General features: G+C 33.8%; 1 protein-coding gene across 1 annotated transcript in view; it reads left to right on the forward strand.

The window, feature by feature from the left end:
• LRFN5 (leucine rich repeat and fibronectin type III domain containing 5) overlaps positions 1–14,356 on the forward strand; it is a 280,615-nt gene that overhangs the window by 114,736 nt on the left and 151,523 nt on the right. The gene's annotated exons all lie outside the window — the stretch shown is intronic.

Below are 14,356 nucleotides of genomic sequence, written 5' to 3' on the forward strand. Positions count from 1 at the left end.
GGTCATACCCTCTTCACAACCAAAAGAAGTTCCATTCCTTTTTCCTACACTTTTGACTTAATAGCCATCACAGGAATCAGTCACTTATCTTTCATAGGCCCTTCAGATTTTGGCACACCATCTTCTCCTTTGTCAAATTATTCTGTTTTTTACCTTCTTTTCTTACATAAGCCTCAAATATATAAAGCATATTGTACATTATAGTTTAACTGTTTAATTATGCATATATTGGGATTGTGCCCAGATGATCTCAAATGCAGTTATTCTCTCTCACTCCAGAAAGGCCAGTTGCAGTTGGGATTGAATTTGAGATTCCTGGATAGTATGGAGATATTTACTGTCTTGTGATTTAAGGAATGGATACTGAAAAGGGAAAGGTGGCCAAAAGACAAAGATTAAAGAGAAAAATTCACCCTCTTTACATCTTTACCCAGGGAGTGATTATTAAATGCTTTTTCTGAAGTACCAAAACAAGCTTTATCTTTCAACATCTCTGTGTTAAGAGACCCTCAGACCTTTTTTTCCAGAGTGTTTTGGAAAAAGTTCCTTGCAGAATTTAGGGTTTATTGAGAGGATGACGAGGCTATTGGAAGAAAACCATCTAAATTCATTTTGGCCTTTTCTGCAATTTTGTCATCTGTTTCCCAAGAAAATCACTTTTGTTTCTCCTTAAGTTCTTCTTTAGGAATTTCTTCTAGGTTTAATCACACAAAAATTTTATTGGAACATCCCTAAGGGGCTTTTATTTTGTCATTTCAGGCAAAGCATCTGCTTTGTTTTCATGGCACTGCAGTAACATAGGCCTATCCTTATTTTCAGTTCAGTCTTCACTTGGGGAAGGTTCTGGTGGTGATATTGGCAGTGTCATTCCTCTGTGTGTGGCTTTTACAGAATCTAAAGGGCTGTACCTCATTTTGGGCAATCTGCCATTAGTCACATTTATTGGATAAACGTGCAGGGTCAGCAGTCACTAAAAGTACATGCAGACAGAATTAGTTGGTGTTGCTTCTTTTTGAAGAAAACACAGATAAAATGGCTGTAACTACCTCTCTGAGAGTTCAGACTAACAACTAAAAAAATCTATAATCCAGAGTAAAATAAGAGACTAAATAGAATCACTCAGCAAAAAAGTCTAACAGTATCTGAGCCTCATGTAGATCATCTTAATGAACTCCAAGACTCTCAGAGAAGGAAAAACACACCTTTGTTTATCCTTTTCAAAAGGTGACCCCCAAAAGTTCAACTATAAAAATAAATTGAAACCCATATCCCTATCTATCTTTTAATAAGAGTGAAAGATAATGTATGATCCTTATAAATGTTTTTAAGTCCTTTAGTTAACTCTCAGATTTCCTTTGCATCTAAGATATATAATCTTTTCTAGACTTCTGTCTCTTAATTCTTCATCATTAAGAGAATCCATCAAATCTATTGCATAGGATTGGGAAAGTTTCCAAATTTTATAGCTGTCTTCTATCTTGAAGCCAAAATATTTTATGAGTCTCTTGGTTCTGATGTTCCTAACTCAGTTGAATGTCTGAGCATTTTAGATGAGAGACATTTTTATCATTTTGACAAAAATGTCAACTTGAATTTTAATGACTCCATCAAAAATTGATCAAGTATGTTGTTTCTGTGAGGCCTTTCAAAAAATGAACTTACCAACCAGCAATTCTAAAGACCCATCCATTTTAGCTTAAAAGCTCCCCTTCAGTTCAGTACATGAATTAACTGTTTATTCACATATGGCATCTTTTAAAAATGAATACGAATTGCAGTTAGAAATCTAAAACGAAGGTTTCCAATAGTAAGCTAACTTTTTGCAATTAATCATTCAATCAAACTATCAAAAACTTTATCCCTTATCCTCATTTTTTTAACAGTAAGAGTTACCTATTAAGTACAAGAAAGAATATTATTTTGAATGAAAATACTTTTGTAACTTCAGTAATTTATTATCTTTGTTAAATAATGCTTGAACATCTCTTGATAAATAGTTCTATGGAAGAGATGATTTTTTTTAATTAAAGGGTTTTTTTCCACACCCCAGTTTTAAATTCTATAGTTATGAGTTCTCCATGTATAATGTTCATTTTTCTAAATATTTAGCAATAATTTTAGAGTAATACATTTTTAAACTTCTATGATTATCATGGAAAAATTTTAAGAAGATAATATTTTATTGTAAATAAGTGAAGAATAATTCTCTTAATAAGACAGTTTTCTGAAAGAATATTAACAATTTTAATTGCTGAAATTGCAGTAGTTATAAATTTTCTTAAAACATGAGAATTAATCTTCCTAATCCAATCTGTAGTCCTTTTTGCCCCGAATTCTGTCTCTGATATTTGAACATTACACTTGTCTTTTTAATCATCAGTGCTATTCATTATTATATTATGTATACATTATTATATTATGTATCCATAGAAAGAAATAGACTCTTTTTTTAAAATGACTGTCTGCTGATGTTGACCTTTTATTGTACAAAGGTTATGAAATGCTAATTAAACTCTATAGTTGAAAAATAAAGTCCTAATTGCTTACTACCACTTCAGCAGATATTAACCACAATAACCCCCTTCCAGCTCTTAGCTGTATGCAAACTTACTTTTAGCAAAGTGTGTTAAATTTACAAGCATTGTAGTGACTTGTAAGCCTGGAGTACTTTGATGAATTCTGAGAACAGTATGGTAGATGGATAGTGCATGGATCTTGCAAGAAGATGGGTAAATAGACATAAAGTATCATAAATATTAAGTTTATATTATAAGGAGCCTAAAATATGATGGACTAACCAAACTTAGGAGTCAGGAAAGACTTATCAGAGGAAATACAGTTTGAGTGTGGACTTGGTGTATAGGATTAGTTATAACATGGGTAGTATTTTGTGATTTTTTTAAAGCTAACATTCCAATTTTTTATGTTAATACATACTATATAATTTTCACTTTTAAGGTTAGAACATATTGTTCTAGTCGCCTCTTTTTCACTTAACCATTTTTCTGTTTTTGAACATTAGTTCTTTCCTATTCCTCAATTTACCATTATAAATATATTTGTAATGAATATCTTTTAAAGTATATTTTTCATTAACATAAAGCCCCTAAATGATATTGTTTGGCAAATTCTTCAGAGAATTTGATGTTGCCTTTCCTTCTGATTGTTGGTAGTTTCCTATTTATATCTTTGTATGTTAATTGAACAAAATGTTCACCACTGATTAGTACATGAGTAGTACCCAATAGGATGCCCTGCACAAACTGGGCATTTGTTATCTAGATGTTCAGTTCAAAAATGAGAAGAAATATTGTTTTTATATAGCCTAGTGCCTTCCTTTTTATCAAAAATATTTGATAATGCACGAAGTTAATTAACTTGTCCAAGAACAAAACAACAAAAAGTGTGACGAACTAAGATCTGAGCACACACAGACTGCAGGTCTTGTCATTCTATTTTCCTTTAGCTCAAGATTAAAATTATCTAAACATTTTTTTTAGAACATCATGTTTTCAGTTTAATATGAATTCAGGGAGCCATTTTTTCTATAAGTTTGTATCCAATATCTGAAGTGCTCACCCACTTTTAAAATTAGCCTCAAACTTAGCAGATTTGATACTTTTCAAAAGTAAGCCCCCTCTATGACTACCAGCTGTATTCCAGGCTTTTGTGGAAACTCTTCACTTACATGATCTCATTTAATTCTCATGTAAAATAGATGAGATCATTGGTGCTTAGGTAAAATGACTTTTCCCATAATCATAAAACTTGTAAGTGATGGAGTCATAATTTTCAAATGCTGGTTTTTTGTAGCACAGTGCTTATACAGGCTTGGCATCAGACAGATCTGTACTAAGTTCCATTTTTGCCTCTGCCACTATCCTATTCTAAAAATCTCATGTATGTCATGGACTAAGGTAAACATCTCCTAATTGGTTTATCTTCTTCCACATTAGCCATCATTAACCAGAATATTTTTTTAAATTGTTATGTTATTATAAATTATTATTATAAGTTATGTCAATTTGATCATGTAACACATTCTTAATTTGTTTCCCTCTTAGTCTCAGTTATTTGAGCTAAATTTAGAAGGTAGGCAAAGAAGAGGGATAAGGATATTCCATGTTGAAGAAGCATCCTAGGCAGAGGCCTCACATATCAAAAGGCGAGTTGGTTGAGGATTTGTAAATATAATTAGATATTTTAAAGTTGTCTTCAAAGGGATATGGTTAGTATGCATACAGCTTAGGGCATGAAGAATGGTGGGAGACAGATGCTTATGGGACTGTATGCCATATTAGAATTTTACATGTGACACACAATTTGATTTGCATTTTATAGAGATAATCTTTATGGTGGTGGTGAAATGAAAATATGGAGGATATGTTGTCTTGTGATAAGACAGGAGCATGGATTCCATTTATGAGGCTGTGGTATTAATGCAGGTGAGAGATAGTGAAATATTGAATTACAATAAAGGTAGTAAGGAATGAGTGCCAACAGAACTAGGATATTAAGATTATGAGTCAAGAAAACCTTACTGAAGATTGTAAGTCAAGAAAACCTTATTGATAAGATGAGAAAATTTTCATCCTAATTTTGAGTGTTCACTACCACTAAATTATTACGTTAATTAAGAAGTGGCAGGTTGGGAAACCAACATATATTTTAATAAAACAATCTCAAAAATGGTAACTTCAAGCCAACATCAGTATGAATACATGCACATTTTGAAACTATGTCTCTAACTTTCATTTCCATATTAAAATATATTTTCTGTTCAGCTTATCCAGTTTTGATATGTTGAGATAAATTTGAACATATATTGAGCTTAGCTATAAAATAAATTAGAAAAAGTATGCATAAGTGATTTACCAATTTGACTCCTATGAATTAAGTTTCCAGTTTATTTCTTATTACTCACATCCTTTCTAGGGCTATCAATCCCCTTCTTTGAAACGACTTGGTTGAAGTTTCTTGTGCCTGTGTAACTTTTTATATAAATCAGAAAAACAGAGTCGAATGGAAAGAGACTTATAAGGAGTCAGAGATTCGCTACTACAGATAGTGGCATGGCCTAGTGCAAATGACTGTTTACATCTGGGCCTAGGAAATTACATCAAATAATAGTGCTATCTGCCTCTTTAAGACTGTTTTGCTTTTGTTTTTGTTTTTTTTTCGGTATGTGGGCCTCTCACTGCTGTGGCCTCTCCCGTTGCGGAGTACAGGCTCCGGACTCACAGGCCCAGCGGCCATGGCTCAGGGGACCAGCCGCTCGGCGGCATGTGGGATCCTCCTGGACCGGGGCACGAACCCGTGTCCCCTGCATCGGCAGGCGGACTCCCAACCACTGCACCACCAGGGAAGCCCTTTAAGACTGTTTTGAAGGCCAACCTAAATAATGTGTAGAAAAGCTTTGAAAATAAAAAAGTACACAAATAACATATTACACTTGGCTTTTATTTTATTCTGAGCTCAGTTACACCTAGGCAGGACCATTTGGCTAATGCAGGCAGTTACTAAAGAAGAAAATCAAATTGTACTCTTGCTCAGAGACTTAGCGTTCACAGAGTTCATAGCAAATAGTAAATTAATAGTAAAATTCAAATGCACATATTTTAGAGTTATAAAGGAAGTTACAGTTCCCTTGGTCAAATGTGAAAATCACAGACTAGAACATATTAAAAAAATAATTAAAACTGTACCTCCCCCATACACATATATGTTCGAGCAGAAATATATTGCCTCTTGATAGTCCTAAGGAATGAGGTAAAATTTCTCATTTATATTCAGTCTTAAGTATATATCCCCTTATAAATTTAGTGATGATACCTACATGTATTTATCTCATCACTTTGAAAGAGACCTCTCTCCAAGCAGACCTGCACTCTGAGGGTGCAGGAAATTCAGTTTGCCTTTGAAGAAGGGCCAGCATAAACCTGGCTGCTTATTAGAGGCAGTCCTGTAAGGACAGTAATACTTGGAAGTATCCTCATGACCATCCCCTCCAACCTTAAATCCCACACAAGAATGTCATCTTGGGGAATTCCTTGGCTGTCCAGTGGTTATGACTTGGTGCTTTCCCTGCTGGGGCCCGGAGTTTGACCCCTGGTCGGGAACTAAGATCCTGCAATCCTACAAGCCGTGCAGGGGGCAGGGGGAGGTGTGGGGGGAGAATGTCATCTTTGATATCCATATAGAATGAACTTCTCAGCAAACAATGAACTCACTGCCTCGAGGGCAGCCCATCCTCATGTTAATAGCATGTTCTTAATGTAGCTCTTATCCTTCACTTCAAATCATGTTCTCTGGCATTAACACCCCCTTCTCCCACCCCTTACAAAGGATATTTGAAGATATCTTCCCTCTATCTTACCTCTTTCCCAAGATAAAATTCCAATTTTATTTTTCAACCATTTTTTATTTGCAGAGGTTGGGATTGGCCATAGTTTCCTTGGGTATTTGTCTCCAGACGTTTCAGCAGAATTCAGAATGAGGCACACTGTATTACAGATGTGGTTTGATAAGGACCAAATAATTCACTCCAACTATTAAACTTGTTCTGGATGTTCCTTTTCTATTAATGAATGCTGAGATTGCAGGCCTGAAACTGTTGACCCTTAGGATCATGGAGACAATTAACACCTTTAAGTGCATTTCATATAAACTGTCTTTAAAGATCTATCCCTCACCCTGCACTTTCATAGTTTAGTTTCTGAATCTAAGCATCTTTACCTTTGGCTCTATTATATTTTATTTTGACGGTCTTGGCTCATCCATTAAACTTATGGAGTCATTTTCGAATCCCAGTTTTGTGTCAGTCATGGATTCACAGATTTAATAAGCACTGTTTCTTATGTACTTTTGCAAGTCAGTGTCAAAATGCTGAACAAGAAAAGACCAAGGACAGCAGGGTTACTCTCTAATGAAATTATGTATCTGAAAGTGCTTTGCAAACACTATTTTATATTCATCTTTGGTTCTGTGTCCTTCTTTCTGTCTTTTATACATGCTACTTTATAATCTGACCTTATGTGGAATTCCTCCTATACAGTCTTCATGGTTTCTTTAACTTTCTTTCCAATTACCTCTTTATCATCACATCATTTCTAATTGCATCATTTGGATTTTACTTTTAGGATTTTCTTCACTTTTCAGTCATCTTTTCTCTTAGAAACTTTCACAAGAGGTAACTTCTCTGAGTTTTTTAGTATATGATTTTCCTTTATTTGCAGTTGAAAATTTTTTAATTTGTATTTCTTGAGTGTCTGTTTTATGTATCTGAGTGTGCTTGATGCTGCTGGGCATGCAGTTACCCATATGATGTTCCTGGACCTCAAAAAGCTTGTAAGACAATAGGAGAGCTAAGGCACATGATGTACCATTAGGGATACATCGTAAGTGTGATACCTCTCACTCCATTCTCTTAGTTCTTCCCTGTAGTTGTAAATGTGGCTTTAAGTCCTTCCCACCCAGCCACTCAAAGGAAGTACTCCTCATGCTTCTAGATATTTTCTGTTCCCATATTGCCTATTAGCATGTTTGCAGTGGTTCCAACTTCCAGTCTCCAGGTGGTCCTTGGTTCTTCTGAGATTGCTCCAAAATCTTCTTTTAAGCCACTGTGAATCTAATTTACAATTGCTCAACAGTTGCCCAGGATTTACAGCCTCCTATTCAACTCATTGACTTTAGTCTAGTATATATGCTATAATGTTCTTATTGTGACCATTATAAAGCATGCTCAATCTGTCTACATACATTTTTATTTATACAGTGTTCTCATATATACTCATGAGGGTGTGCATATTAGAAATGTCTACTTTATCCATATATGCATAAAGTAGATATTTCTAATGTACTGTGCATATATACTATGTCGGTATTTCTAATACACTGTATATATAGTATGCCTGTGTGTGAGTTGAATTTACTTAGGTCATAAATTCACTTCTTTGGATTTATAAATTTCAAGTAGGTTTATTTTATAATATAGTTTATTTAGCATTTTGAATAGAGCATAAGGTAATGAATTAAAAACAAAGAAACAACCACTACCACAACAAAAACACAGAATGATTCCTATCCATACACGCAGCATTTCCTCCCACTCGTTTAAACCACCTCACATTTCCCAAGCACCAGAAATCCATATTTTCTTTTATTTTTTGGCTAATACAGGTAAGAGCAGCTAGAGAGACTCTGTTCAACCTCAGTCCACCAAGGCACACAGCAGTTGGATAAATTACCGTATACACATTAGTGGTGCAAGACCTAATTCTTGTCCCTTACAGTAATGCCACTGATGTGCTCTGGTACCCAACACAAGCAACAATGCTGTACTTTCATTGACTAATGGATTTAAGGTTTTTTTTTTTTCTAGTTTTCCTGGAGACACTGTATTCAAGATGTAGTTTAATAAGGACTGAATAATTTACTGAAGTTGTTAAATTGGTGTTCTGGATGTTCCTTTTCTATTAATGAATGCTGAGATTGCAGCCTGATACTGTTGCCTCATAAGGGTTATTCCAAGACACATGATATACCATTATGTAGATTCACATGCAGTTGTGAGAAATAATACAGAGATCCCTATGTACCCTATACCTAGTTTCTCCCAGTGATACATTTTGCGTAACTGTAGTATAAAATCTAATAGCTCAACCAAGAAATTTACATTGCTCTAATCCACTGACCTTATTCAGATTTTACCAGTTATACATATACTTGTGTGTGTTTATATTTAGTTTTCTAAATTTTATCACATATGTAGGCATGTATGAACACAGTCAAAATACAAAATGGTTCTATCACCATAATACCTCCTGCTATGCATTTGTACCCACAGCTCCCTCCCTCCCCCATCCCTAACTCCTATCGATTATATTTAATTTTAAAAGAAGTGTACTCATGTATTACTTGTATAATGAATATTAATAAACATATGGGACATGCACTTTCTCATCTGCGTATTAAAAAATGATCTGGGACTTCCCTGGTGGCGCAGTGGTTGAGAGTCCACCTGCCGATGCAGGGGACGCGGGTTCGTGCCCCAGTCCGGGAGGATCCCACATGCCGCGGAGCGGCTAGGCCCTTGAGCCCTGGCTGCTGAGCCTGCGCATCCGGAGCCTGTGCTCCGCAACGGGGGAGGCCACAGCAGTGAGAGGCCTGCATACCGCAAAAAAAAAAAAAAAAAAAAGATCAAAAAAAGATCTGGTTTCTACAGATTTCTACATGAGTCAGAATTTGAGGAGAGTACATGTATAATATATACATGTTTTGAAATTCTGTTAAAATGTGTTTTAAAAATTTTTATGTTTAGAGGATGTGTACAGTATTATGCTTTCTTTATGAACTCATTTCTGATTGCACCTGCAAGAGGTGAGGTTATAGAGGAAAGAAAAGAATGAAAGCAGAGAAAGGGAAGTGTGTGTGGAGGGGGGGAAGAAGAGGTGAAAGGATGGAGGGAGGAAAAGTAGGGGGAGGATGAGAACCTGCATATATAGAATGTTTAAGTAAACTGATGCATCACTGAACAAAATGGTCAGAGATCAGATGGAGACAAAGCACCAGTGCCAGTATGGACTAATGTTAAAAAACTTGATATCTCAACCTGATATGAAACTCTGTTGGTACTCTGAAGGAAGAAGTGGAAAGAGGGCAGAATCAGGTAGAAATAGTTTGAAATGTAGAGGGTTTTGTTTTATATAAAATATAAAGTCTCTTTTTTTTTTTTTTGCAAGTTATAGTATTTGGGCACTTGCACTACTCACATCCACAAGTATGTGCATATGTGTAATACACAAATAACATTCAAAATGATGCTATGATATAGGTATTATTATAACCATTTTAAAACTAAGAGACAAAAGTTTTAAGTAAATCAAGAGTCACAGAAGACAGGGAGGCAGGGAAGTCATGGAAGGAGGGAGGGAAGGAGAAAGGGAGGGAAGGAATGGGGGGACAGGAAAGAAGAAAGGAGTGAAGAAGGAAAGAATGAAACACTGTATGTAGATACATATAGTTAAACATTGTATTAATAAGAACTTACTGATATTCTCTTAATTGAAAAAGATCATTACCAAGGTGACACACTGACATGAAGATTATGTGCCCATAGTATCTGTCTGCTGACTTTTCCCTAATCACTAAGAGCAACAAGAATGTTGCATTTTATTTTTCCCTGTCTTCAAGGGAACAGAGCAGGACTGACATTTATATTGTCAGAACAGACTATGATCTAGGACAGGAAGAAGTAAAAGGACAATTCTCTCACTTCACCAAAGGATAAGATGTGCCACTCAAAGTTGTCTTTAGGAAGAAAAAAAAAAAATGTTTCCTGAGCTTTGAAATTCAAAGAAATTTCAAGGAAGTTTTTAGCAGAGAAAGTTTATCTTGTGAAGGATTTATACATTGAAGTATTTTTTGTTGCTATTTTGGATTATTTTGGCTCTGTCATGTAAGAAAATATTAGTTATACAAGGAAAAATACTTCATTAGCTCTATAATCTTCATTGGGCCTTATTTTACATTTATTTTATTTATGTTTATATAAGACTTTTGCAAACAAAATCTAGTAAATAAACTTTTTATAATTAAAGTCAAATTGGGGTAATGCATTCGGTTTCTTCACTAAATCAGTTATTCGTTTAGTATCTGCTGTTTATCATGAAAAATCCATTATATTAAATTATCATTATTAAATTTAGGGAAGGACTCAGTTCCTTAAAAAAAAAAAATCCAAAGCCAACAACCACCTCTACCCACCCTCTGCCCCTTCCAAAAATGCCCTTCACCTTGGGTTGTATCTTATTGAAATACAGCATCACTTGAAGTTATTTTCTTGAGTTGTTAACAGGAAATTGCAAATGCAGTAATAAAATTTTTAGGTCACCAGGATTTATGTTTTATTTAACTGCTGAACTCTTGCAGTTAGAGGAAAGGAATGATTAGTTGTTCTCATTTACAATGTGACATTTACATTAAGGAATAAATGCTCTAGTGGTGCATTAATTTATTTATCATATGATCCTGGACGTGTATAATAATTTGTAAACATTTTCCTATAGCTAAGTACATGATACAACACTTTTATCCAATAACACAAATGCATTTCCATATTCAATCAGTGTCTCTAATTTAATTTTTAAATTAGGTTTAGCAGTGCTGGTGATGAGGCAAGCTTGCTTTAGTAATAGTATTTATCTGAATCCTTCTGAATATTTATGCATTTAAAAAACTCATTTATGTGAAGTGATTTCCAGTTTTATTTTACATTTCTGGTCAATTTTTTCAAGCTATTTGTCTTAATAAAATAGCATTTCTTATGTTGTACCCTCATTTTTGGAGTAGTGCACTAAAGATCATGGCCATACGATGCCAAGCAATATATGATTATTAAATATGTGATTAAATGAATTGTAGTGAAACCATATGATCCATTTGTTCACATATATCCAAACATCTGACTTTTTGCTTCATGTAGATCAAGCACCTGGATGACTAAATGTTTAATTTTTAATCATTTTCAACACAAGGTAAATATAATTAAGGACTAATGTAAAACACCTCCCTCATGTTATTTTGCACTATTAGAGATAAGGTGGAGAAAGATCAGTAATGATGCCATTGGGTGGATTCGTAATTGTTCAAACTCTGGATCTTTATACTGAAAGGAATACTTAAGATTATGTTACTGTTATCTTCAAATACTTCAAGGGTTTCCTTAGTGTTCAATGGGTTAAAACTTAGGGCAGCCTTAGGAAGAAGTTCCTGAGGGAAACAAAATTATTGAATGCCCTACAGTGAATAAAGCACCACAACTGGTACTTTCAGATATACTATGCTTTGAAACAATTACAACTTTTTATACTATTGCTTTTTTTCATTTTAAAAGAGGAAACTGAAGAATACTATCATAGTTATGATTCCAACCCAGGTTCATAAGACTTTAAAGTTCTGCCTTTGCCAATAGTGAGATTCAAGTTAAAATACATGTTTAGACAACTGATGGACATTCATTATAGAGGAGAAGAAAGTACTATTAGGCACTGGAAGGGGTCATGATTCTCAGTTGTTTAAAAGATATTCCTTAATAACTCCCAGAGTTTTGCCAAACAAAGACCTCATGTTTCCTGAGTTCTTTCAGAGTTTATTGGCATCTAAGATGACTGTTAGAGGGAGAACCATATTTCTTGGGAATAAATGTACGTAAATAGTAACAGTTGACAAATTTTCTAAGACTGTGGAAGAAGGCCAACATAGCAACAAGTTGGAACTAAGGAATTAATCTGAATTTCTTATAAGATGTTTTATTTCAACATACTGTCATGAAGAAAAGGAAATCTTTATGAGATCACACGGGAAAATTGCTTTATTAGAATCCCAATCTAAAATCTCTTGTTTTCGGCATTGTGCTTGCCAAACAAAATACATGGACCAAAAAAAAAAAAAAAAAAAAAAAAACGAAAGCACCTTTTTTGGGTTTGTTTACTATAGAATCTATAATGGTTTTCTGAAATCCTCACTTACATTATGAGATATAAGAGCATTGATTTGGAGTGAGATGGCCCTGATGAAACCTCCAGCTTTGCCAGGTACTAGCTCTATCCCTGCTTTATTTTGTATAGCATGTATATGAATATATATTTATCTCATTTGATTCCTGGGAGAATTGATTTGGATAACACATTTTTTTTTTTTGTAGCTAGCACATCGTAATTTCTTAATAAAAGATAGTATAACAAAAGAAAAATGTTATCATTAATAAATTATGTAACCATACATATAAAGAACTTTCTCTGGGGAATTTCAATTAGATGGGATTGTATTAGTTTCTATGCTTTTCATGTTAAAATGAAGACAGAAATACCCTTGATCATCGATCCTTTTTTTTCCTTTTGGTTAGCATAATAATTGGAAGTACTTATAATTTGCTGTCCTAATGCACTAATATAAAGCATAATTATAAATTCACATTTATTCTTGCTGTAGTAGTAAATACTACCTCGTTACTACAGAGAAGGGAAAATGATCAGAGTTTCAAAAACAATGAGTTTTTTTGGCTTAAACATTTTAGTTCTAAGCACTTATTATACTTATACCAGGAATTTAATATATTATTGAATCACGCATGTGCATAGACACATGGATGTTGGTTATACCATTTTCATAATAAGAAAATCCTGGAAATGATAATTTTCAATTGGGACATATTATGAGCAGATTATGTTGTATTCATATGATAGATATTGACTGATAGAATGGATGGTGTTGATGATAGGAGGTAGAAATTGAATAATCTCCATGATATATTAAATGAAAGGAATAGGACAAAACAGCATACAAGATTCTTATGTATATATAAAAATCTACACATGCATACACACTTATATATGCATGAAATATTTCTGAGAGGATGTTCTGAAATGTGAAATTGGTTCTTTCTGAGAGGGATATACCTTGCTTTAAAGGGTGATTTACTTTTACTTTTGGATTTCTTATATTTTTACCATGTGTATATAAATGTAAAATTTAGTTTAAAATATTCATGGAAAGAAATAAATGAAAAGGCAGACAATAGCTATCTCAGATGTTTGGCATATGATTGATTTATATCTGTGTGGGAGGGTTGTGTCTGATATCCATTCTATAATTTTATAATAACATCTTTCATGATAAATATAAATTTTAAAGTTAGATAGGATTGGTTCACAGATTCATAAAAATAACTTGAAATAAATAAATGTAATGTACTTTTATTCAAATTTACCATTTATCTGTGTATTGATTTTTAGCACTTCAGAATAAATTCCTTATTAATTTAGCAATAGTTTAACTTTCTTTTTGAATAAAGTCCTAATTATTGGGTATGTCAGGACAATGTAATCACCCTCTTAAATTCTGGCTTTATAAGACCATTCATACATCTTCACAAATGGAGATAACAGTAACAATAAACGAAACCCAAGTCATCCTTGTGTCATCTTCTGTCTGTTTTTTATTCTTACCCTTTGGAATTGTATCACTCCTCATGTTTGCCTCTGCAGATAAAATAAGTCATAGCCAAAGGTAAATCAAAATGCTTTTATTCATTTCAAGAAGATTTTTTAAAACAGCCTGTTTCTACATTAAAAATGACAGTGATTGAATATCAGTTGGTACTATTATATACATCTTAGGCGAAAGAAAGTTAAATATTGTGTCTGATAGAGCTAGGTCGATTATTATTTAAATTGACATGGAACCCTCAGAAAGGTAGAAATCAGCAATCTGCTGACTGGAAGTTAAAATATAAATGGCACATCTGTATTTTTTCCCTAGACATATGGGTTGACATAAATGGATTTTCCCTATTTAA

This window comes from Physeter macrocephalus, chromosome 11 (genome assembly GCF_002837175.3).
Source record: "Physeter macrocephalus isolate SW-GA chromosome 11, ASM283717v5, whole genome shotgun sequence".
NCBI lineage: Eukaryota > Metazoa > Chordata > Mammalia > Artiodactyla > Physeteridae > Physeter > Physeter macrocephalus.